At 33.3% G+C, this 27,599-nt stretch overlaps 2 long non-coding RNA genes across 2 annotated transcripts; both read right to left on the reverse strand.

Moving 5' to 3' along the window:
* Positions 1 to 257: 257 nt before the first annotated feature.
* Positions 258 to 1,594, reverse strand: LOC108489029 (uncharacterized). Its single transcript, XR_001871876.2, has 3 exons — positions 1,264 to 1,594; positions 762 to 859; positions 258 to 658 (listed from the first exon to the last, which is right to left on the reverse strand). It is a non-coding gene; the product is annotated as an uncharacterized LOC108489029 (long non-coding RNA).
* Positions 1,595 to 16,368: 14,774 nt separating this feature from the next.
* Positions 16,369 to 18,681, reverse strand: LOC128281514 (uncharacterized). Its single transcript, XR_008271732.1, has 2 exons — positions 18,609 to 18,681; positions 16,369 to 16,646 (listed from the first exon to the last, which is right to left on the reverse strand). It is a non-coding gene; the product is annotated as an uncharacterized LOC128281514 (long non-coding RNA).
* Between the last annotated feature and the right edge of the window lie 8,918 nt (positions 18,682 to 27,599).

Genomic DNA, 27,599 nt, shown 5'->3' on the forward strand with positions numbered 1-27,599 from the left:
TTTTAACATTTCCCCTTCTTAGATCTTTCAATATCTTATAACAATGTGGTTTGATATGACCACCCATGCTACAATAATGGCATATAATCATTCTCTTCTTATGTTCCTTGATTCAATGTAATGGCCTCTCATTTTTTCTCTATACAAATTCTTGCTTCTGGCCTTGTACCTTATATTTTAGGTACCACTTTTTTGGTGCCCAACACGAAGATATGGAATGAGCCCTTAATTCATGCCTTATTTAATTAGGATGAGGATAGCTGCATTATTTGTGTTTCTGTTTTGAGACTTATCAGGTGAATAAATACATTGGTTTGGCAGAGAGATAATAGAGAGTAGTATTCTATTAGAAATGGCTACATAACTCTACTTATTGAAGACTAATCTCCTAATACTAATAGCCAAAATAATTTAAGCCACGTGACTAGGAATTTCTACGTAAGACTATGGTAAATTATAGCGCCATCAAAGATTAAAATTACAACACGGAGACTTTTTTAACAATTATTTACCTACTCTTCACAATCTTTACATAAAAAAATAGTTGCTACTAATGTCATTTGCCCATGATGTAACTCCATACCAGAGATTACTACCCATGTTGTTAGAGATTGTGCCTTCACAAAGGGAGTTTGGGATGTTCTCGTGATAATATGGGCTGCAAATTTGAATGACATTGGGGATTGGTAAACTAATCTTTGGTTTTCCAAGAATAAATTACTTCATAAGAGAGTTTTACAATCTATACAAAATGTTGTTACCTTTGTTCAAGCTTACATCCTTGAACTGGACACGTTGAGTGCTACAAATTCCGGCTCTTCATCGTTTCAATTGGGAAGGTGGTCTGTTCCGGTGAACCCTTTTGTTAAGGAAAACTTGATGTAAGTTTTAAAACAAACACAAAAAATCTAGTACGGGGTCACAGTTAGAAACTACAAGGCCCTTGTTATGGCATTGTGCGTACACGAGAACATAAATTTATGTAATTCATTTGTTGTTGAGGCCATCGCCTATATCCAAGCCTTCCAATTTGTAACGGGTTTGTGGTTTTTAACACGTTAAAATAGATGGAGACTCATTTTAAGTCATCAAGAAGTCTATTTCAACAAAAGAGAATAAATCTGAGATTAGTGCACATGTTATAGATAAGAAAGCAACGTCTCAAAGATTCTTGTAGTGTCAATTCAATATATTCAGAAAGCCTCAAACATTTCAACCCATCAACTAACAAAGGAGGGGTTTAATCAGAAATGAAGTACTTACTGAATGCTGGAAGTTATAGGGAGTGTGACGCTGTTTGTGGAAGCAAACCGTTAATGGGTTGACCCACCAAACTGAAGTTGAGAGTAAGTCAATTCTTGATGAACGAATTCTCTCAAAATCTTGAAGCTTCATTCCATGCATAGTGGTTGTCCTCTTAAACTATGAAATGTTTATGCTTCTATGGAAGATTTCAGGTTCCATTGAAAGGATTTGCTGATTTTTCTTTTCGGCAATGAACAAATGGGGTGAATAAGGTTATGGTTGTTGTTTTTCAAGTATTTTGTCTTCTGTTAGGTAGTTTTCGTTTCTGGCCAATTGAATGGCCTAGATTTTGGTGGTTTGTATTCCCAAGTCGTCGGGATGGATTTAGGGGCGTTGGGAGGTTGCATTTCTTAGAATTTTGTGATTTTTAAATTTTATATATAAATTATTATATATTTTAGATTTGGTATTAATATTGTACAACATTTGCCCTATTTAATAAATTGTATTTCATATAATTAGCCTTAGGTCATAAAGATATATTTTATATTAACAAAGTATTTTTAATTTTTTAATTATATAACTTTAATAATAATAGTCATATATTAATGTATGATAGGTTTTGAAAGACTAAACCTAAGTCCAATATAGACTTTAAAGCCAAATTCTAGAATTAATTGATTTGACTTATACCTGTTTATTTAGGTTAATGGCTTTTTTGTATTTTGATTTGTATGTCTTGTTAAGAAATTATCTTTCTCTGGCAAGGTATTGACACTGCTGAAAGAAAAAGAAAAAATTTGATGTCGAGACTGAAAGGATAGATTAAAAAAATACAAATTATCTTCTTTTCTGCTCTTTACGCAAAAGACTTTTCAATAAATATTTTTGCATAAATTATGTTCTTTATTTATTTGACTTATTTTTTTTCTTTTTCCTAGTATGTTGTTGTTTAATATATTATTATAGTCTTCAGGTTTTTTTATTAAATTATGGTCAACAAAAAGATCGAATATTTTTTCAAGAAAAATGTGTCAGAAAGCAATAATGACCAATCGGTTCCTAAACCTTCTGTTATTGGTGGAGAAAAATTAAAAATTAGATCTTCCCAAAATCTTGAGTTAGATATTAGTCTTCTTAATCCCAAACTCTTGAACGCAATATTGAGTCTTCCCAAGCTCTTGAACGAGAAGAATTGACACTTCTTCTTCTTCTTCTTCAAGTATGGTTTGTTAATTTCAAATGTTTGATATTACTATAAAAAATTGCAGTGGAAAGTTAAAATGTTCATTTTAAGCGTGATGTTTGAAATCAAAAAATTAATTAATTTAGACTATTTAAATAATTAATATGATTATACATGAAATATACATTTAAAAATTTTTTTATAATTAGGGGAGGGGTATGGGATTGCTTGGGATTAAACCCAAACTCTCATGTCTACAAAATTATATTTTGCCATTAGGTCAAGAGATTGTTGACACTTTTAAATACTATAATAAATTATTTGTAAATGTTATGCTACATGAAATATTTAAATAATTTAATATAATAATACATAAAAATAAATTAATCTAAATTTTTAGTACATTTTGAATAGTTAAGAATATATTGATAATTTTACTTTAAAAGTTCAAATGCAAAAGCCCGAAACACTTAAATCCCTATTTAAGTAGAAAAGTATTTTTTGACAAAAGTTTCAACCTTGAAATCCATCCCTACTTGTATTTAGGTAGAAACGTATTTTTTGATTGCAGTTTCGATCTTGAAAACCAAGTGTTTGGTATTACTTTTGGGTTGAAATCTATAATGTTTTAGATTGAAAATTTACAATTCCCATAGTATATAAATTTATCAAAATATCAAAATACATAAATATTTTCAAAATACATAAATATTTTCAAAATACTTTGTTTTAGAGATATCAACTCAAGTCCAATTGTATTCCCATAGTTTGAAGAATCTTTGAGATGGCCGCTACACCGTGAGATAGGGATATCATTGTATTCTCAAAAAGCAAAGTCCTTTTAAGGAAGAAGGTCCAATTGATGATCCTATTATCGATGGAAGTTTTTGGAAGAGCATTTGGAGAATCGAGTCTTTACCAAGAGTTAACAACTTTTTATGACAAGTTTGTCACAACTCTTTATCATAAAGCCGACTCGGTGATCTATTTTAGATGCGAATTGAAGATTGAGACACTTGAACATACTATGAATGTTTTGTATGTAGAAGGTGTTTGGAAAGTTTCAATATTAAGTTACAAGGATAAAGTTAAAAACAAATTTGAATCAAAATTAAATTGTATATTTTTATAATAGTAAAAATATAAATTTAGTATTTTAATAGTATTTTTATAATTTTAAAAAAATTTACCAATTTAAAAGCTAAAATATAATTTTATCATTACTAATTTAAAATTTTATAAATTATAAAAAGTAGGTTCAATAGAAAATTTTTCATTGGACTGCTAAGCCCCTGCCCTGCCTTCACCACTGCGGTTACTGTCCAAGAATAGAGGGATTTAGAGGAATCAGGCATTGGTGATTGGAGATTTTTAATTGGCTCGAGAAAAATGGGTTGTGGTCTGAAGCTTTTTTGATTGCTAAAACTTGTTGGCCCCTTTGGAAGGCACGGAATGAGTTGATCTTTGACAACCGTGCTTGCGATCCGATTGTGACTTGGAACAGAGCTTTGCTCGACAACCCTTGTGTTTATGAAGGAAGCAATCAAATGGAAGCAATTCATAACGTGAGTGAAAATCAAAGATGGAGAAAACCAACATTTGGACTGTTAAATTTTTAACTGTGATGCGTCGAGGGATTCGGATTCTCAAATGACTGGTATTGCAGTAATTGCAAGAGATTTTAACGGAAAAATTCTTGACGGAATCAATGCACTTGTTCAGACTACATCTGTACGAGTGGCTGAGGCCTTGGGCTTTAATTCTTGCAAAAAAAGACGGCAATGGCAGCCTATTATCTTTGAATCTAACAACAAGCAGCTGATTTACCCTGTGAAGAATAAATCTTTTACCTGTTGGGGATCACTCGCCATTGAACAAGATATTGTCTCTTCGTTAAATACTGTTTCTGCTTGCTTTTCTTTCATTCCATGGACTGCTAATAAAACAGTGGATTGGATTGTTCAATGTACTAGGAAAAGAATTTGCCCTCTTGACTGGGTTTCCTCTGTACGGCTTTTTCTTTCCAGTTTGCTAGAAAGAGATGTTCTTGTTTCTAACTCATCAATGGATATGTTTTTATGCCCAAAAAAATAAAAAGAAAATCAACACGCCACCTTATTACCCCCAATTCCCATCCTCCCAGCCAAAAATTCCAGTTATCTTCTAATTCTTATTCCATTACAAATTAATGAAATAATAATTGTTAATTTTTCTATCTATTTTGGATGATTTGATTTAAGAATTAAAAGAGACAAAAAAATTTAAATGAATGGTTAAATGATTTTTTATAAAATTGAAAGGGCAAAGAAGTTATTATGACTTAAAAAATAATTATATGATTTGATTTTTTGACAAATATTTTATTTGGATATTATATTTATTATATGTATTATAGATTAGATAGAAATATCTTTTTACAAATTTAAATATTATATATATGGATATTTTTAGATAAAAGCTATGGACATGAAACCATATTTGAATTGAAATTTTATAATAAATTTAAAATTAAAATTGTATACAAAATTCATGTGGTAGATTTAAGTCCTCAATTATAATTTTGTCCTTTCTAATCCTTCCTTTTAAATTATGTATATTTCAATCCTAAAGTCAATTTTTAAAAATTAATTCAGTAAAATACTTTACATGTTTTTTTTTCAAATATGTGATGACATGGAATACATATTGCAGATATATTTTTATACACAGAGATAAATTTGTTGCGTATTTAAAAGAAATGTATAATATTTGTTACATCAGTATAGATATCTGTATATATCATATCACCGTATGTTAAAAAATAAATGGGTTGCAAGACCAAAATTGCAAACTTCAAAAGTAGAACTAAAATTAAAAATCAAATTATAGAAAAGTAACTAAATTCAGCAAAAATTATTTGGTATGTAATTACATATTTGTGATATGTTTTGATAAATATTGTAATTAATGGGTTTCATTAAATTGGGTGTAACTGAAATACTATAATTACACTTTAAAATTCTTAGTGAGAAAGTGAGCATTGAAGTAATTATGCTAGTAATTACAAATAATTAAACTCGAAACCAAATATTTTACAACTTTTCAGACATGTCATACATGATTTAAGCTTTAAAAGTTGCTTTTATACAACAACAAAAATAATATTTAAATTTTGTGATCTTTAAATGCAATTATATGTTATTCTATTAATCTCGTTCGCCTTGTTTAATAATCCATTTAAAAAATTAAATCTATTGAAGATTAATATTTTAGTGATTAATTTTTAACCATATTTGATAATTCAAAATAAAAGAAAATTATATAACTTTTTCAATGCAAAATTGTAAAAATGATAAGTAGACAAGGAGTTAGTTATCACTTAATATGGAATTTTTCAAAATATTTTTATTTTGTTTTATTTCTTTCAATACATAATTTTTCAACACTTAATTTTTTTTAGTATTTAATTTTATCCTTTATCAAATAACATCTAATCTGAAAATTATATTGACGAGATAATTCCTATTCATTTTGACCTAATTTTTCATATTCTGCATTTCTTGGTGCTTATCATAAATTATTTATACTAAATTTAATTAAATTGCATAGTACTTATTATTAATTACTCATACTTGGTTTAGAATTGTTGGTTAATAATAATGAGAATTTGTTTTATACTAAATTTAATTAAATTGCATAGTATTTATTATTAATTACTTAGACTTGGTTTAGAATCGTTAGTTAATAATAATGAGAATTTGTTTAATGTTAGAGAAAGAATTGCTCAACTAATTTGGAATGCTAAAGTAATCATATAAAATTGCTTAAAATGGTTATTTGTCTTCTTGATTTTATTTGTAAGCATATTATCAAATACTTTTTTGGACTAACTATTATATCCGATGGTTTGATTTTAGATCTTGTTACTTTTTAGAAAAATTTGTCTCAAGTATTATTGATATTTTTATAATAATTAATATTTTTATAATTTAAAATTATGCGTTATGTAATTACAATTTATACGACCAAACATAACATAAAGAATTACAATATAATTACACTCCATTAGTCAAACATGTCTAGAAAACTAGAATTCCTTGTAATTACAATAGTATTATAACAACCAATTTTTAGCGGTGCTAGAAAAGGTGGTTTTGGAACTCCATTCCGGTAAACCGGATCCGTAAATATTTATATTTAATATTAGATTTTGGCCTATCAATTTTGTCTATTAATTGTTTAATTTAAGTACGGTTACTAATTCGTAAAAGTTTTATCGCTATAAGTTTTTAATTGGCCAAAGACTAAGGGACTTAAATTTTAATTAGCCAAAGGACCAAAATGGTAATTAAATCATTGTATAATACATGTTAGTGGAATATGATGTAAAATTTATCTTATGAATGTTAATGATAGATTAAGAGAAACTAATTATATGATTAAAACTTTATCAATCAAAACAGAAAATGCTCTCGTCTTCTTCGGTTTCTAAAGCTAACAGTTTTGAAGATGGTGACTCGCTTCCTAAGGATTCCATTACAAAGAAGGTTTGATTCAAGGATTCGGATGTGATTACTGAAGATGTGTTGGCTGTGGAGGATTCTAACACTATGAAGGTTCGGTTCAAGGAATCAGACGGGGCTTCTGAAGATGTGATGGTTGTGGAATCATCACCAATGCCTTCTATTTCCTAGAAAGGTATGTTAGTGGGGAAGGATACTCCTGCATTGAATGATACAAATGGTGGTCACTTCCTTGTTGATAATTTTTCCATCACTGAGCAGGATGTAAAGAAATCAGTTGTTGATGGTGTTCCTTCAATCGATTTCTCGGAAAGAGTTTATCAGTTATTGGAGAAGGAGATGTCGACCTATGTGGTTCTCAAGATGCTTGGTCAAAACCCTGGAATTACAACGAAGATGCTTGGTCGAAACTGTAACATCCCGAAATAGGGCCTAAACGGAACAGTGGTTGCGAAACCACAAACCGAGGTAGAATGTAACGCCTAATTTTCGGTGGTGTCAAAATGGTGATTTGAGATCACTAAATCGGACAAATAAGATTGAACAAGATAGTAACTTAATATTTATGAGTCAAGTAAGAATTAAAAGAATTTGTGAAATGGTGAAATTAGTGAATTAAAATAATTTATTAGGTCGACGGGTCAAAACGAGGTATCGAGACCTCGAATTTGAAAATCGAGCTATAAATATTTTTATAAATATTTATGAAGTGTCATTGAGTTAGTATTAAAGTTTCGTTAGAAAATTTTGATGTTTGGATAGCTAATTAATTAAAAGGACTAAATCGAAAATAGCTCAAAATTTGTTAAATTGTGAGTAAATAGCTTAAGTATTTAAAAGATGGATTTAAAGAGCAATTAGACCCAAAGGTTAATGGCTGGACGGTTTGGGTATGAAATAAGCAAGAAAACAATGTGAACAAGGGACAAAATTGGAATTAGCATAAAAGTTAATAGTTAAAAACCGATGTGATTGAAAATCTAGACATTTCTTCATCTTTCTCACCGAAACGCCAGTAGCAGGTCTCCTATGCTGGTTTTTCATATTTTTGCACCATGTAAGTTCAATTTTACTATTTCTTAGTAATTTTATGTTTTTGTGACTTTTACAATTAGGTCCAATCATCTAATTCATTAGTTTTTGATTTGGTGGGTGAAATTGGAAGTTACCTGGTGAGTAAGGGTAGTTTATGATGAATTATTATGAAATTGAAGTTCTAATTTCATATTAAGGTTGTTTTATTAAGTCATTTGTTGTTTCAATAGGGTCGGAAGCGTGTAAATTATTGTACTAAAAAATCACACAAAGTTCAATTCCTGTGGAAGAGAGGTGGATCACAAGGATCTCTTAAATACCAAGTCTTTCCTTAGTCGAATATCCCTTTTATAGTAATTTAATAGCACAATTAAATACTACTATTATACCTCAAATATTGAAAGAAAAATAGGACAAGAAAGAACACAAGAGTTTTAACGAGGTTCGTAAATTATACCTACGCCCCGGCACTAACACCGATGATAACTTTACTATCTCCAAAATATTACAAACAAATAGAATTCCTTAAGAATTCTCAAATGGGAGAAGAGAGAAAACTAAGAGAGAAAGATTGGTTGGGATGATTGAAATGAGAAATGGTTAGGCCTATTTATAGTTAAGGCTCGGGGACTAACTTGCAAATGGCCTAAAAAATTAGGGACCAAAATTGCAATTATCCCATTCAACTTTAAACAAGTTGCTTGCCACTTTTTTTCTTTCGGTGCCAATTGCACCTCCCACCACCCACCATTTTGACTTTTCAACAATCTCCACCTTGAAGATTTGATTAGGATAATCACATCTTCACTTCTTTCAACTCCCCAAATTCGATAAAGCTATCTTTTGTAATGCCTCCAAATGCGCTCGGCGCCATACACTGAAGGTGCTCAAATTCTCAGGATGTTAATCAAGTTCAAACAATGATTAAACTTGATTGTTGTTACCACTTTGGTCATCATATCTGCAGGATTATCTGCATCGGAATCTTCAAGTAGAATTTTTCCTTTTCAAAGACTTCCGCACAAAGTGATATCTTACGTCGATATGCTTGGTTCTTGAATGATAGACTTGATTTTTCGCTAAATGAATAGCGCTCGATCGTCACAATATAGACTAATGTGACTTTGAACAACTCCCAAGTCTTTCAACAATCCATTAAGCCAAATAGCCTCCGTAATGACTTCTCAGAATCGCCATATATTCCGCTTCAGTAGTAGACACGCTCATCAGAGACGCAAGGTAGACTTCAACTCACTGGGCTTTAGCAAGAGTAAACAGATACCCGTAGTTGAACGACGTTTATCTAAATCACCAAAAAGTCGGAATCAACATATCCGACTACAAACCCACCAAGTGCTTCATCCTGTTCAAAATTAAACCAACATCTACGGTTTTCAAGATACCGTAGAATCCATTTCACTGACTTGCCAATGTCCTTTTCGAGGATCATGCATATACCGCTCACAACTCCAACAACTTGTGAAATGTCGGGCCAGCGTACACACCATCGCATACATCAAACTCCCAACTGCATTAGCATATGGGACTTTTGCCATATATTCTCTTTCTTCTTCGCTTTTCGGAGATAATTGAGCACTAAGTTTCAAATGAGAAGCAAGTGGGTACTTACATGTTTAGTGTTTTCATTTACACCAAAACATTGTAATACCTTTTTCAGATATTGCTTCGATTCAAACAAAGCTTGCCTCTCTGTCTATCTCTACTTATCTCCATGCCGAGAATCTTCTTGGCCTCACCTAGATCTTTCATCTCGAACTCTTGATTCAACGAGCCTTCACTTATCTATCTCTTTTGGCTCTTCAAGCGATTAACATATCATCAACATACAAGAGTAGATAAATGAAAGATCCGTCATGTAGCTTCGCAAATACACACAATTGTCATATTTGCTTCTTGTGTACTTCGCTTTTCATAAAGCTATCAAATCGCTTGTACCATCGCCTCGGGATTGCTTCAATCCATATAGCGATTTGTTCAGCTTACAAACCCAATTTCTACCACCAAGATCTTTGTATCCTTCGGCCGAGTCATATAGATCTCTCTTCTAACTCACCATGCAAGAAAGCCGTTTTAACATCAAGTTGAGCTAGCTCCAAATTCAACTGCTACCAAGGCCAACAAAATTCTAATGGAGGAATGCTTCACAGCAGGGAAAAACATCATTGTAGTCAATTCCTCCTTCGAGCGTAGCCTTTAGCTACTAACCTTGCCTTGTAGCGAACATCTTTCTTGCTAGGAGATCCATCTTTCTTTGCGAATACCCACTTGCATCCGATTGCCCTTTTACCTTTCGGTAATTGCGCCAACTCCCAAGTATTGTTCTTCGGAGAGATTGCATTTCTTCATCCATGGCGCTTTTCCATTTATCACTTTCTAAGCTTTGCATTGCTTCTTGATAAGTGATAGGAATATCATCATCAACAACGGGAAGGCGTGAGGCCACCATATCGATAAATCGGCGGGTTTACGAATTTCTCTCCTTGGCCTTGCAATCGCAATCGGTTCGTGTACTTAATGGTTCTTGGGTCGAACCTCTTCAACCTCTAATTCCTCCATTGTGGCTGGAGAATTAGACTTATTAATGGGCAAATCCCCATCTGCTCAAACTCCACTGTTTTGGAGTACACTCCACCGCTGTGGAGTATCGCTTGTCTGAATATCTTCATCTGCTACCTTTTCAATGTGGCGATTCATCAAAGGTAACATCTCTGCTATGATCATTTTCTTTGTGCTTAAGCACCAAAGACGAAATCCTTCACTCTGAAGTGATTCCCATAAAGAGAGCTTTCTTTGCCCTCGGATCTAACTTTGACTCCTTCACATAGTAATATGCGAGATCCAAACACATGTAAGGAATCATAATCAGAGTGGGTTTTCCGCACCATACCTCCATAGGAGTTTTTCTTTCTAATGCAGATGATGGCAAACGATTAACAAGATGGCCAGCAGATGTCACAACCTCACCAAAATTGCTTGCCCAACCCAAAGATTGGACAACATACATCGAACTTTCTCCAAGAATGTTCGATTCATACGCTCTGCCACTCCATTCTCATTGTGGTGTATCCCTAAGCGTGAAGTGTCGAACAATACCATACTCTTGGCACACATCGAAGAACGGATCACTTATATTCCCTTCATTGTCCGTCCTAAGCCGCTTGATTTTCTTGCCATCGGTTTTCGATCATAGTTTTCCATTTAAGAAAAACTCCAAGCACTTCATCTTTAGTTTTCATGGTATACACCCAAACTCTTCTGGAAAAGTCATCAACAAAAGTAACAAAGTAGTGTTTTCCTCCCAACGAAAGTGTTTTGGAAGGCCCCCACACATCTGAGTGAACATATTCCAAAATACCTTTTGTATTATGGATAGCGATCTTAATTTCACTCTCTTTTGCTTTCCCAGAACACAATGCTCGCAAAATTTTAATTTGCAAGCCTTTGCACCTTTCAACAATCCTTGCTTTGCCAGAATTTGCAAGGATTTTTCGCTGGCATGTCCCAACTTCATATGCCACAACTGCATTGAGTCCAATTCTTTGTTACCGGAAGTCAGCAGCGACTGCTCCAATAACTGTACTACCTTGGTAGTAATACAAGTTATTTTTCCGATGCCCTTCAATATCACAAGTCGCCAGATGTCACTTTCAAAACCCCATCTCTCATAGTAATAACCGAACCATTGGATTCCAAGGCTCCCAATGAGATGAGATTTTTCTTCAAACGGGCACGCATCAACATCGCTAGAACTCGGTTGATCCATCTTGATTCTTTAATTGGATTGAACCTATCCCAACAGCTTTCTGAGCATTGTCATTGCCCATATAAACAACTCCTCCATTTAGTTCTACTAAATCGAGAACCACTCCGGTTAGGGGACATATGATAGGTACAACCCGAATCCAATATCCACTCATCCGAATGGAACGACGATGATGATGCAACCATGATAATTGAGTCACGGTATCATGCTTTGCAACACAAGCATCTACAGCAGACTTTTCCTTATTCTTCACTTTGGACAATTTTTCTTCCAAAGGCCTTTCTCATGACAAAAGGCACATTCATCTTTCCCAGTATGGACTTTGACTTTGATCTCCCTTTTGAGTTTTCTTCCGAGTGTATGAACGACCTCGGACTACTAAAGCTTCAGATCTCTCGATTGAGTTTTTCTGTTTGTCCTTCTTTCTCTGCTCATAATCAGATAAGGCCGCATGCATTTCGCTCGAGATATATCACTCTGCCATAAAGTAGAGTAGTTTCTAGAACTCAAACTCCTCAGAAGTGACCCCAACAAAGATCAAAGCCAAATCTTCATCTTTGAATGTCTCATCCATATTCAAAGAAATCGGTGACTAACTGATTAAATTTGGTGATGTGATCATTCATTGTGGTACTTGGGACGTAAGTGAAGCGAAACATCTTTTCTTCAAGTGGAGCTTATTTTGACTGTTTTTCTTCAAAAATTTTCTTCAAGTGCCACCCACAACTTATTTGCGAAGTCTCCTTTGAAAAAGCATACCTCTGCTCTCGAGAAAGGCATGATCGAATTGTGCCACATGCCAACCGATTGATCGCCTTCCAATCTTTCTCCCATACATCATCCGGTTTCTCTTCATCAATGGCAATGTCTAGACCTGCTGAAAAGGGCATCTAGAACCTCACTTTGCCACATACCAAAATGGCCCATGCCATCAAAGATCTCCACGGCCAATCTTGCATTTGCAATTGTCGGTCTTGTCCACATGGACGATGTTGAAGCTCCTACACCGACCGCTTTCTCCATAATCTTTCAATATACCTAAGGAAATCTTTTACGATGTGGAAGATCGGTTTAAACGCAACCACAGAGCATACTACGATTAACCTTCGGCTCTTGATACCACTTGTTGTTTCAATAGGTTCGAAGCGTGTAAATTATTGTACTAAAAATCACACAAAGTTCAATTCCGGGGAAGAGAGGTGGATCACAAGGATCTCTTAAATACCAAGTCTTTCCTTAGTCGAATATCCCTTTATAGTAATTTAATAGCACAATTAAATACTACTATTATACCCTCAAATATTGAAAGAAAAATAGGACAAGAAAGAACACAAGAGTTTTAACGAGGTTCGTAAATTATACCTACGCCCCGCACTAACACCGATGATAACTTTACTATCTCCAAAATATTACAAACAAATAGAATTCCTTAAGAATTCTCAAATGGGAGAAGAGAGAAAACTAAGAGAGAAAGATTGGTTGGGATGATTGAAATGAGAAATGGTTAGGCCTATTTATAGTTAAGGCTCAGGGACTAACTTGCAAATGGCCTAAAAAATTAGGGACCAAAATTGCAATTATCCCATTCAACTTTAAACAAGTTGCTTGCCACTTTTTTTCTTTCGGTGCCAATTGCACCTCCCACCACCCACCATTTTTGACTTTTCAACATCATTTTGATAGAAAATGGTATTTAGGACCTAATTGTGAGCAAAATTGTGAATTAGATGTTGGTGTTGAAATTCAGAATATCAAAGGCTGTGAAATAGTTTATAATGATAAAATAAAAGTGTTAATTTAGAAAAATTAGTTCAATTGATGGGTGAATTGAGCAGGACTAAATTGTAAAAGCTGAAATTTTGGGGTAAAAGTGCAATTTCAAATTTTGAACAGCATAAACTGTGAAGTGAAATAGAAATCAAATAAATGCTAATGAGTAGAAATATTTTATATTATAGATCAAGAATCCAAAGAAGAACGAGGAAAAGAAAAGTAAAGGACTAAATTGTAAGGTTTAGTCACATTTTGTATCAAGGTAAGTTTACAGAAATAAATGCAATATTCTTTTATTTTACATTATTATTGTCAATTTCAGCATTTATATATTATGTTATGAAAATATTTAAAGTCGAATTTAAGGTGAAGTGACAGAGGAAAAGTGTTAGAAAGCCCGGTTGAACCCTAGGAATGTTAGGATATTAGGGTTGACAGACGAAACGAAATGAGTCATGTAAGTCCATATTAGAAATATGGCTTTGGAGACAGGATTGAGCCATGTAAGTCCATATTATATATGGCATTGGAGACAGAATAATTCATGTAAGTCCATGTCAAAGACATGGCATTGGCGAGATATTGATAGACAGAACGACCTAGTATCCTTAGTATTCCGAGTGGTTCAACGGGTCAGGATACGAGTTAAATTACAGTGAATTAACAGCAAAGGAAAAGTAGATTATACTTATGAAAAGGAAAGGTCGTAAGAAAGAAGGTAAGGGAATAAAGAAGAAGATAGAAATTGAGAAGTAAAGAAATTTATGATGTTAGATGATATTATGCATAATTATCCATTATGTTGAATGTTGTGATTTATTTGCTTGTAAGCTTACTAAGCCTAGTGCTTAATCTCTTTATTTTCTTCTTCTTATAGTACTTATCTAGTCACTCGGGATCGAAGGAAATGTCGGAGGCCGATCACACTATCAAAGAAATAACTCGGTATAACTAGACGTTTTGTTTTGGGTATGGCATGTATAGAAACTTAGCTACTTTTGGTATAATATGAATAATGAATGATGTGTAAATACTTGCTAGTGATTAGCTAAGAAAATAGCTGATGATATACATGTTTATTAATATGTATGATTGAATGATGATTATCACATGAAAATTATGAAAATGTGAAAGTAACCTAAAAACAGATTCAAGTAATGAAATGATGTAACTTTGAAAAATCACTAAAAATTTTAGAAACATAGTTTGAAGATGAATAATATATGAAATTAAATCTTATTATGTATATTTTCTTATGGAATAAGCAAAACAGGTAAAAGTATTATATTTTATGATATATCTGAGTTTTAGTGAAACAGGATCAGAGCGATTTCTGGATCCCCTGTTTCAACTTTGGAAATTCACCATAAATTGTACAAAACTAATTAGAAGGTATAATTTATACGGTTAGAATTCTTGTTGAATCTAGTTTTGAGAGAAACAAACGACTTAGTCATATGAATTTTGTACAGGAAGAAAAATGGTTTGTAGTAAGAAGAGGTCAGTGCAGTCAAGTTTTGAAACAGGGGAAACTTTAACTAATAAACTGTACTAATTGGCTAAGTAAAAAATTCTAGAAAAAAATTAGTAGATATATATATGAGTCTAGTTTCATGAAAAATTTACGGATCTTAATTTCGAGTTTTGAAACTCGAGAAATGAATTTTTAAGTAACCATGACGCAGAAAAATAGTTTATTCCGAAAATTAAAATAAGTGATTTAGAGTTGTTTAAAAGGTAAGATAAGTTTAGTAACACCTCAAGCTTGACTCCGGTGATGGTTTCGGGCGTGGGGGCGTTACAGAAACCCTGGAATTACGACCTTGCATAACAGACTATATGGGATTTGGAAGCTATCTAAGCCTTTTCAATTAATGGATATAGAGAATGGTTATTTTCTTGCTAAATTCCAAAGCACTGCCGACTATGATATGATCTTGTCCCAGGGGCCGTGGGTTATATTCAGACATTATCTAACCTTTCAGCCATGGACGATCGATTTTAACCCTAGGTTGCCTTACCCCAATTTAGTTCTCACATGGATCTGATTTCCTGGTCTTCCTAGTCATTTATATCAAAAACAGATCCTACTGGAAATTGAGGGAATGGTGGGAAAAGTAACTAAATTAGATTTCAATACGAATAGCAAAACCCGGGGTCAGTATGCTCGCATGGCAGTTTATGTCAATCTAGGGAGACCTTTAATGTAACGCCCCCTTACCCGAGACCGTCGTCGGAGTCGAGCACGAGGCATTACTAAACTTATTTGAGCACTTAAACAAATTCGGACAAGCTGTCCAACTGCGTCATAGTTGCTTAAAAATTCATATCTCGAGTTCCGAAACTCGAAATAAAATTCCGTAAATTTTCTCTTAAACTAGACTCATATATCTATCTAGTAAATTTTTTTCTAGAGTTTTTTGTTGGGCCAATTAGTACAGTTTATTAGTTAAAGTCTCCCCTATTTTAGGGTTCGACTGCTCTGACCTCTGTGTATTACGAATCAGATATCTCCCTGTACAGAGTTTAAATGACTATGCCGTTTGTTACTAATAAAACTAGACTTAATAAGGAATCTGTAAATATAAAGCATGACTTCTAATTATCTTTGTACAATTTATGGTGAATTTCCAAAGTCAGAATAGGGGATCCAGAAATCACTCTGGCCCTGTTTCACAAAAAATTTAACTTCTCATAAAATATAACTCATATACCTGTTTTGTTCCATCCATATGAAAATAGACTCATAATTCTTCAATTACATATTTTATTCATCAACTAATTATATCTCTACTATTTTTAATGATTTTTCAAACTCACGTCACTGCTGTTGTCTGAATCTATTTTATGGTAAATTTTGCCTATTTCATGGTTTCCATGGATTAGCTAACAATTTAGCATACATAACACCAAATATGATCATGATTAGCCATTCCAATGGCTAATCATTATCAAGCATTTCCATACCACTCAATATCCATATCATAAGACCATATATACAAAATGATTATAATGCTATACATGCCATACTCAAAACATACAAGCCATTATGCCAAGATGGTATACGGATAGTGTGAGTGGGCCTCCGACCGTTCCCGATTTCTGAGCTGGCTTGTCAAAACTATAAGGAATGAAAAGGAGGGGGTAAGCATAAATGCTTAGTAAGTCCATATGAAATTAATAAGCAACTACCAACATGCTTTTAAGATAAAACACCACAATTGTACAATTATACATACTCAGCTTAAACTGTTTTATCGAGATATATTTACTAAATAATTTATTTCTGGAGCTACGAAACTCAAAATTAAGTTACGTTAATTTTTCTTGAAACTAGATTCATATACCTTTCTTCCATAAAATTTCCATAATTTTTGGTTTATCCATTTAGTACAGTTTATTCATTAAAGTTTCCCCTGTTTCGCTGTCCAACAGTTCTGACCTCTCTTCACTAAAAATTATTTATCTCATAATTCGGGACTTGGATGATGTTCCCGTCTATCCATATTGAAAATAGACTCGATAAGGATTTTAAATATATAAATTAAAACTCATAATTATTTTTGTACAATTTCTAATGATTTTATAAAATCAGAACAGGGGATCTCGAAGTCATTCAGACTCTGTCTCACAACAATTTAAATATCTCATAACATAAAGTCCAATTGCATGTACCGTTTTCTCTATATGAAACTAGACTCATCAGGCTTTAATCTCATATTTTATTCAGCCCTTAACTCAATTTCCACAATTTATGGTGAATTTCAAAAGTTACACTACTGCAGTAACCCAAAACTGCCAAGGCCATATTTATTCATTCACCACTATTATTCACTAAATCCATACAATATCATTTCATCCATCATGGTAAGAACACATAATTATGCTTCATAAGCATAGATCCATAATCTCAATGTCATCAAGTATCAAGAACTTATTCCAAATCGTGTCATTTTCATAGTATTCACCAATTCTTAATCTTTTCGGCCATTTTACATTTTCGCTCATAATCAAATTAGGGAACGATTACGAATTGAGTACCTCATTATCACAATGCCATAGTAAAACTATGGACTTGCACATAGTCACATATCACATATCGAGGCCATAGCCCAGCCATGGTCTTACACGGATCACATATCACACTGATGCCATATCCCATATATGGTCTTATACAGTAGCACATATCACACCGATGCCATATCCCGGATATGCTCTTATACTGAAGCACATATCACATTTCTCCGAAGCCATAGCCCAGCTATGGTCTTATACGAAAATCAGATTTCACATGCTGCCATGGTCCAACCATGGTCTTTTCCACAATTCGCCTTAGCCACTCGAATGAAAGTACTCAAGTCCGTTGTTCCATTTAATTTATACTTTTATTCAAATATCATTTTACAATTATCACAATTTAATGACATTTTATATGCAATAATATACTATATCATTCATGAAATTTTCATTTCAAAACATTAAATTACACATTGCATTATTAAAATCATATGAACTTACCTCGATATAAAATATTAGCAATCGAGCCTATTCCTCGTAAACTTTATTTTTTTCCTCGATCACGACTTGAATCTCGCTTCTCTTGATCTATAATATAAATTATTTCTACTCATTAGCATTTATTTGATTTCTATTTCACTTCACAATTTATGCTGTTCAAATTTCGAAATTACACTTTTACCCTAAAATTTACAGCTTTTACAATTTAGTCCTGCTCAATTCACCCATCAATTGAACTATTTTTTTCTCAATTAACACTTTATTTTATCATTATAAATTATTTCACAACCCTTGATATTCTCAATTTCAACACCAACATCTAATTCACAACTTTTTCACAATTAGGTCCTAAATACCATTTTCTATCAAAATGACTTAATAAAACAACCTTAATATGAAATTAGAACTTCAATTTCATAATAATTCATCATATACTGCCCTTAATCAGCCAGGGTAACTTCCAATTTCACCCACCAAATCAAAAACTAATGAATTAGATGATTGGACCTAATTGTAAAAGTCACAAAACATAAAATTACTAAGAAATAGTAAAAATTGAACTTACATGGTGCAAAAATATGAAAAACCAGCATAGGAGACCTGCTACGGCGTTTTTGGCTGAGAAAGTTGAAGAAATGTCTAGATTTTCAATTACATCATTTTTTTAACTATTAACTTTTATGCTAATTCCAATTTTGTCCCTTGTTCACATTGTTTTCTTGCTTATTTCATACCCAAACAGTCCAGCCATTAACCTTTGGGTCTAATTGCTCTTTAAATCCATCTTTTTAAATACTTAAGCTATTTAATCACATCTCACAATTTTACACTTAGTTCAATTTAGTCCTTTTCACCTAATTAATCATCAAATCTTAAAATTTCTTGACTAAACTTTAATACTAACTTATTTACACTCCATAAATATTTCTAAAAATATTTATGGCTCGGTTTATAAATTTGAGGTCTCGATACCTCATTTTTATTCCGTTTTATCTACAACTTCCTATACTACATAATTTCATTTAATATCCAAATGACCAAAATGCCCTTACTACTAAACTTTCAAAAAATTCCATCCATGTCCAAATTTTTTTTCCATAGACTTAGAAATTGGTCAAATTGCTATTTAAGACCTCCTCATTAATATTCTAAAGCAATTTCATACTAAAAACTTCTAGAATGCAAGTTTTACAAATTATTCGATTTAGTCCCTAATCTCAACTTAAGCACTTTATGCATAGAATTTCATCACGAAATTTTCACACAATCATTCAATCATATCATAAACCTCAAAATAATTATAAAATAATTATTTCTATCTCGGATTTGTAGTCACGAAATCACTATTCCGATTAGGCCCTAATTCGGGATATTACATTTAATTTCTATAATTCTCATCAATGGCAGCCCTCAAAGAATTGAGTATGAGAATCTACCTGTGGTTTGTTTCAAGTGTGGCTGTTATGGACACATCTCATAGAACTACACGGCTACTACAATTTCTTCAGAGACGAAAGAGAAAGAGGAGATGATCGATAAAACCTTTGCATCTTCTTTGATGGTTGGAGATGGAGAGTACGGCCCATGGATGCTGGTGGAGAGGAGGAGCAGACGCAGCAATTTCGATAAGATCAAAAAAGAAAATAACAGCAAATGAGAGAAAATTTCGAGATTTAGATTCCAATCCCTAGCAGGTTTGGAGGCAAATTTAATAGAGGATGGCTTAAGAAAGGAAAGTCACATAGATTTGAAGAAAAATGGGAAAATCAAGACTGAATTTCAAGGAAATTTTTTAACGGGTAAAAAATCTGATTTTTCCAAGAGAATGGATGTGGGTCTACAGGTGGGGCAGCTTTTTATTGGCCAGACCTCTGACCTAAAGGCCCAAAGCTCTTTAAAGTCTCACAAACAGACTGGGCCCAAGTCAGGCTTGGCTTCATAGGTGCATCAGGCCTTTTCTCGGCAGAACCCATTGGACTTTCAGCAGGCCTCCAGCAGCCTTAATTATGGACTGCAGACAGCGACCCAATTGATGAAGAAGGCTAATTCTAATTTATTGAATACCCCTAGTCTCACGCACAGTACATGCCATAATTTTGAAGATAATAATCAGCCCTAAAATTCAGCTATTTCTGAACCCTTTTGTTATTTAATTTCAAATTCACAACTTGGTTGTGATGCAGATCACGTGAAGGTGGACTTTCTTTCTCCAGTACAACAACAAGTGCAACACGTAATCCATTTTAACCCTACTTTTGAGGAGAGTTAACTTGTTAATTTGGCGATTAATGAAGGAGTTTTGGAAGCCAAAAATCATTTGGCAGTGCTGTTCAAAAGGAATAGTACTCTGGAACCGATTAGTGAGAAAATAGAGGGCAGTACTTATCCGACTGAAATTAAATAATCTGGAAAAACTTCAAAGGGACAGGTTACTAATACTAAAATTACTAGTTCCAAAGGAGGGTGAAGGCTCAATAAAATTCTTAAGGGATGGGGTAATCGTTTCAAAAATTCTGAAAATACCCGAGTTTATTTTGCTAATTCTATGAAGAGGGCAGCAGAGCTTATTGCGGCCAAAATTGATGGAAATTCTGCTGATGATTTTTCGCAAAAAAAAAGGGAGAGCGAAATGAGTTTTCCTCTACTGGACATCATTGAGATAAGTTTTCTTTTTTAAATTTTATTATGATGAATATGCCCATTTTATTTTAGAATGTGCAGGATTGTGCGTCTGATAAATTTTTGAAGGCTTTTTGTGAGTATAATAATCAATACTAGCCTGATATAATTAGTCTTCTTGAGCCAAGAATCAATGGGGTTAAAGTGAACACAATTATTGCTAAGTTAAGCTGGGATAAATAACATCGAGTGGAAGCAATGGGATTTTCTAGAGGCATCTGGATTGGTTAGAAGAATTCTATTGATTTAGAGGTGATCGGCAACCGTCCTCAATTCATTCTGGCTCGAATATGTTCCAAATATCACCATGATCCGGTCTTTGTTGCTTTTGTTTATGGGAGCCCTGATAAACAGAAAAATAAAATTTTGTGGAATGATTTAAGTTGTACAGTTCCACGTGAGTATGTTCCTTGGATGGCCATTAGAGATTTCAATGCCATTCTCTCGTCAGATGATAAAAAAGATGGTCATGTCAAAAGTCGTAGATGCTAGTCCTTTGGTGACTTTATGGACAAAGTTTTTTTACATGACTTGGGCTTTTAAGGTCCCCCGTTCACGTGGTATCATGGTAATCTTTCTGAAAGACTTGATAGGGCTGTGGGAAATGACGCTTGGATGTAATCTTTCCCAAATTGTTTAATTTCTCACTTTCCTAGAATCAAATATGATCGTAGACCTTTGCTTTTGAAGCTTCACTATGATGGTAGTAATACTTCTATACGACCCTTCCCGTTTTTAGCTGAATGGTTATATCATCAGGATTTTTTTTATTTTGTTAAGAATAATTGGAGCTTCAAAGGCAATATGACAAGTGCAGTTGAAGAATTTATGGATAAACTTAAAGAGTGGAACAAATGTGTTTATGGTCATATAAGTCAACGGAAGAGGTAGTTAATACACAAGCTTGCTAAGATTCAGCATGCTTTAGATCTTTCGGAGTCTAACTCTCTTTTTCAGCAAAAAGTGATCGTTCATGATGAACTTGAAAATATTCTCCATCATGATGAGATGCTTTGGAAGCAAAAGTCTAGATGTAAGTGGCTAAAATTGAGAGATCGCAATACTAGCTACTTTCACAGGCGCATGGTTTTGAGAAAATTTTTTAATAAAATCACCGCTTTGTGCAATGCCAATGGTGATTGGATTTTCGATCCTGAGGTTCTTAAAAGGGAAGCGGTTAACTTTTTCCAAAATCTTTATGGGAAAAATCCAGGTCCGTTAGGAACTCTACCTCCTAATGCTTTTCCAAGACTCAGTTCTGAAGATGTTGATTTACTTGAGAAAGGGGTTACGAATAAATAAATTAGGGCTGTCCTTTTTGACATGGCTCCTTTAAAAGCCCCGGGTAATGATGGGTTTCAAACGGCTTTCTTTCAGAACCAATGGGATAATATAGGGGGCTATTTGTGAGTGGGTTAAGAAGATTTTTAAGGTAGGAACCATTGAACCAAAGTTTAATAACACTCTCATTATATTAATCCCTAAAGTTCGAAACCCAAAAAATTTCTCGGAGTTTCATCTCATTAGTCTTTGCTCTGTGTTATATAAGCTAGTCATGAAGGTCATTGCAAATAGATTCAAGAGTATCTTTCCTAATATCATTGGCCAAGAACAAACAGGCTTCATTGCAGGGAGAAGCATTATTGATAACGTCATTATTGCTCAGGAAGTGTTGCATTCAATGAGATCTAAGAAGAAACTTTAGTGGATGGCTATCAAGATCAATTTTGGATGGTTGTTAAGATTGATTTGGAGAAGGCTTATGATAGAGTCAGATGGGATTTCGTGGAAGCTTCCCTCAATGCAGCAGGTATTCCTTCTTACTTGGTCAAAGTCATTATGAATGCTATTTCATCTTATTCTATGCAGGTTTTATGGAATGGTGTTCCTACTTAAAACTTTATGCTGGTTCGGAGTATTCGGCAAGGATGTTCTCTGTCACAATATCTCTTTGTTCTGTGTATGGAATGGTTAGGTCATCATTTTCATGCGGGTATCTCCTCAGGATAATGGAGTCCCATTTGATTATCTCGTACAGGGCTGAATCTCTCACATTTGTTTTTTGCAGATGATTTGGTGATTTTCAGTCGAGTAGATTTGTCTCATAATGGAATCCTTAAGAACTTTCTGAGGAATTTTTGTGAGTTATCAGGACATAAGGTTAATGTCAAAAAAATTAATGTTTTTTTCTCCACGAGTGTGAATAAGTCTTTAAGGAGTGAGATCAATAGCGTTCTTGGCTTTTAAGAAGTTAATGATTTGTGTTACTATCTCGGGGTTCAACTTTTTCACAAAAGGATAACCAATAGTATTCTTAATTTTTTAGTGGAAAGAGTTCGAAGTCGGCTTTTTAGTTGGGATACGAAATGGCTTTCTTTTGCTGGTAGGGTTACCTTAACACATTCGGTGCTTCTGGCTATTCTGAGTTACCTCATGCTGTCAACTCTAATCTCTAAAGGAATTTGTGATTTTATCGAAGAATTAGCTAGGAAATTGGCTTTGGTAGGGTGGAATAACATTTGCTAGCCTAAGTTACATAGAGGTATCGACATTTGGAGGATCAAAGCAAAGCTTTCATGATGAAAATTGGATATAGTCTTATTATTAAGACTGAAGCTTTATGGGTTCAAATTCTTAGAGCTATGTATGGTATTCAGGAAGGAATGCCAGATTCCATCATACAGAATAGGTGTTCTTATATATGGAAAGTAGTTACTAAAGCTTGGCATTTATTACGCAGTAATATGATCTGGTCTATTGGTAATGGAGGTCTATCCGTTGTTGGAAGGATAACTGGGTTCCAAATGTTGGATCCCTCAACCAGTATATACCGGACCAAGTCAACATTGCTTCTCAAAGTAAAGTTAATGAGATGGTAATGGATAATGGTGATTGGAATCTTGATCTCTTCAGATTGTGGTTGCCAGAAGAAGTGGTCAGTCGAATCATCAGCATTCCTCCTCTTTTAGACTCACCCGGGCCTGATATTCTTTCTTGGTCTAGAACTACGACTGGTGTTTTTTCTATCAAAAGTGCTTACTTTTTGCTTAAGGAGGAGTCTTGGAATCCAAAGGATGTGAACTGGAATACTATTTGGAAAATTCCAGGGCCCAATGAGTCAAACAGTTTATCTGGTTGGTTCTTAAGCAATGTCTTTTAACTAATTCCGAAAGGGTTAGAAGAGGTATTGCGCAAGATGCTTCGTGTCATCTTTGTGGTTATTCAACAGAGGATATTTTTCATACCCTTTGGGATTGTTCTTATGCGAAAGAAATTTGGAAACAAGTCATCCCTTCCAATCATTTGGATAGTTTCTTCTTTGGTAATATTTCTGAGTAGCTGCTCTCGAATTTGCATTTTCAACCTTCCGTTGGAGCAAATATCTCTAATTAGACTTACCTTTTTGGGATTCTTCTTTGGCGCATTTGGAAAAACCGAAACTCGATCATTTTTCAAGAAATTTCTATGAGTACTAAGGACATCATCAATACATCTTATATTTGGGCGAATCATTTTTCCTCTTATCAGATTACAGCATCTATTCATCAGAATTCAGGTAAGTGTTTCTACCTTAATACTGACGGTGTTGTTCACTCTGTGTCTGGTTTTTCTGCTACAGGAGGAGTTATACGTGATGGTAGAGGACAGTGGATCTTAGGGTACAATCGACCTTTAGGGAAATGTACAGCAGCGATTGCTGAGCTTTGGGGAATATTGAATGGGTTACTTCTCTTTTAGAAACAAGGCTATGCTAAGGTCATTATTCAATCTGATAACCTTGAAAATGTTATCTCTATTTGTGGTAGCAAGCTTGATTGTAATACCTCGAAAATCTTTACAGTAATATATTATCCTTGATATAATAAAATAAGGAAACAAAGTGATAAAAAGGGAAGTTTTGAGTTATGGCAACATTAGGAAGTAAATTATGATATCTTGATTCAGGAAAGGACTAAATTGTAAAAGTCAGGAAAGTTTTGTTGCCTAAAAGTAAATACTCAAGACTTAAGGGGTTAAAGTGTAAATATGAAAAGTTGAAGGACCAATAGTGTAAATATTTTAAGAGTAGAATGATCTAGAAACTAAGGAAAATAGATAAATTAGGACCAAATTGAATAAGTGAAGAACTATGAGGGACTAAATTGCAATTTTACCAAATTAAATAATGACTCAAGGATGGAATTCTAAAAGATCATGAAGGGCAAAATGGTTAATTAGCAAGAGAGAGAATTCTAGAATGTAATGATTATGTTGATGATATTTTAAATTAATTGATTAGATAAATATTATTTTATTAATATTTTATGAGATATTTAATATTATTTTATTATTATTTATTTAGTATATAAGGAAAGAAAGATGAAGAATTTTCATCATCTTTCCTTTCCATGCAAACCAACGTGAGAAAGAGTAAGAAGAAAAGAAGTTTTCTTTCTTTACAATTTAGTCCTTTCACCAAAAATTCATTATTCTCACCTAAAATTGAAAGAATTTCCATAGCCATCAAGAGAGAAAGATAGCAAGGAGATGATGGGGAGCAAGAATATCAAGTTGGATTCAAGAAATAGAAGCTGGAGGAGAGAGAAAATCAAGTTAAAGATTGAAGTTAATAAGAAAAGGTAAGAACATTAAGATTTCAATATATTTTTAAGTCTAATATTGTTGAAAAGCATGGAATTGATGTTAATGTAGAGTTTTCTTTTATATGGTTCCATGTTTTTGATATATTAGTGAAGGGAAATGAGAGAAAATAATGGAAAATATGGTAGAAAATGGAAATAGGAGTGTTATAAACTTGGTAATCAATATGTTGCACTAAAGTAGTTTTAGACAGTAGTAATAGGCTAACTTTGAAAAATCACCAAAAATGATAGAAATTGAATTAGAAGCTAAGGGTGATATGGAATTAAATCTTATTGAGTCTATTTTTATATAAAATAAATAGAGAAAGTAAAGTAATTCTGTATTCTGAGATATTTATATTTTTGTGAGACTGGTTCAGAATGATTTCAAGATCCCTTGTTCTGACTTGGAAAAATCACTAAAAATTATAAAAAAATAATTTTGTTACATAATTTATATGGTTAAATTCCTTAATTAGTCTATTTTTATAAGAAACAAATTATAACATCATTTGAATTCTGTTTAAAGAGATAATTAAACTTTAGTGAAGAGTGGTCAGAACTGTCAAATAGTAAAACAGCGGAGACTTTAATGAATAAACTGTACTAATTGGCTAAACCAAAAATTCTGAAAAGTTTATGGTAAGAAGACATGTGAGTCTAGTTTCAAGAAAAATTAACGGATCTTAATTTAGAGTTCTGTAGCTTAATATATAAATAATTTAGTGACTATGACGCAAATGGACAGTTTTGAATGTACATATAAGTAAATAGTAAAATTATTGATAATGTTACTTGTTGCATGTTTTATAAATTAAGGATGTGGAATGGAGAGTAGGAGGAGGAAAATATGTATGAATATTCATCTAGCATGGCTAATTTGCATGTTTTAGGCTTAAAGACTAAACTAAATAAAAGTATAACTTTATGGGCAATTTTGTAAAAATGTCAGAAATGACTAAATTGCATGAAATAGATTATTTTATTATTTAAATTACAAAATTTAACGAAATTATCAATTCAGTTCAAGATCGGGGGAAAACATGTTTTAGGGATTAAATTGAAAAGTGTTGAAATTGTGAAAAATTTTGATATTTTATAGAATTCATGGACTGTTATCGATATGTAGGATAATAATAGCTGGAAATAAGGATTAAATTGCAAGAATTTTATTTTCTTGACCCTAAGGATGAAATCGTCATTAATTAAAAGTTTAGGAGCAAAATGGTAATTTTTGCCTGGAGCATTAATTAAATGCATTAGAATATGAAATGAATGAAAATGATGATCAAATTTATTTATAAAGATCCGGACGACACAAATACGAGACTTGATTATGGAAAAGAAAATATATCAGAATAATGAAATATAAACACGAACAATCAATGAGGTAAGTTTGTGTAACTTGAATTGTATTTTTAAACACTTGAAATATGTGGTTATGGTAATGAAAATATGATTTGAATATTCAATTTATGATAATTGATGAAATATTGGTAAATACTCGATATAACTTGAAAATAAATCCCTGTTGAATGGAAGGAAAATTCGATGGATCTCTGAAAAGAAATTGACGGTAAAAAGGACCTAGCCCGGACGGGTGATCCTATCTTGATATAGCCCTCCCGAAGAATATGTGTAAAATGGATTTAGCCCGGACGGGTAATCCGAATTAGGGTCTGAATTTAGCCTGGACTGGTAATACAGATCCAAGTTCATTAGAGTAATTGTCGTTGCAGGGGATTTAGCCTGGACTGGTAATCCCGACAATACTCTATGAGTTTATATTACAGGGGATTTAGCCTGGACTGGTAATCCCACTGTAAGAATGAGGTTCACGGGAGTGTGCTCTCTGATAGAAAATGTGTAAGATCATGGTTGAAAGATACCATGGCCACCTGATATGAAACGTGTAAGACCATGGTTGAAAGATACCATGGCAACCTGATATGAAACGTGTAAGACCATGGTTGAAAGATACCATGGCAACCTGATATGAAATGTGTAAGACCATGGTTGAAAGATACCATGGCAACGTGACATGAAATGTGTAAGACCATGGTTGAAAGATACCATGGCAACGTGACGGGGAAATGAATAAGACCATGGTTGAATGATACCATGGCAACATGACAGAAAATGAGTAAGACCATAGTTGAAAGACACTATGGCATCATGTCGAAGATAAATAAGATCGTAGAAGAGAAACGCCAAGATATCTTGTCGAACAACTAATATTCGTGTAATATAACAAA

Source organism: Gossypium arboreum, chromosome 10 (genome assembly GCF_025698485.1).
Source record: "Gossypium arboreum isolate Shixiya-1 chromosome 10, ASM2569848v2, whole genome shotgun sequence".
Lineage (NCBI taxonomy): Eukaryota > Viridiplantae > Streptophyta > Magnoliopsida > Malvales > Malvaceae > Gossypium > Gossypium arboreum.